Source organism: Balaenoptera acutorostrata, chromosome 1 (assembly GCF_949987535.1).
Source record: "Balaenoptera acutorostrata chromosome 1, mBalAcu1.1, whole genome shotgun sequence".
NCBI classification, from domain to species: domain Eukaryota; kingdom Metazoa; phylum Chordata; class Mammalia; order Artiodactyla; family Balaenopteridae; genus Balaenoptera; species Balaenoptera acutorostrata.
In genome coordinates this window covers 19,347,682-19,347,891 of record NC_080064.1, presented here as the reverse complement: position 1 = coordinate 19,347,891, position 210 = coordinate 19,347,682, and positions in this window count along the sequence as shown.

Sequence of the window (210 nt, the reverse complement as noted above, 5' to 3'; positions counted from 1 at the left end):
GAACAAACCAGGGTAAAAACTTTTCTTGGTGACGAACGCAAACCAGAGTCAGCGGTGAGTCACCACCTTTAACTTGGGCACAAACACAGCACTAATGTCCAGCTGGGATCTAGTTAAAGAATCAAACGTAATATTTCACTTTTCTGCCTTTTGTGTTATTACCTAAATGTGATACTTATTGAAAATACTACTAAGAAAACTCAGTTCAAC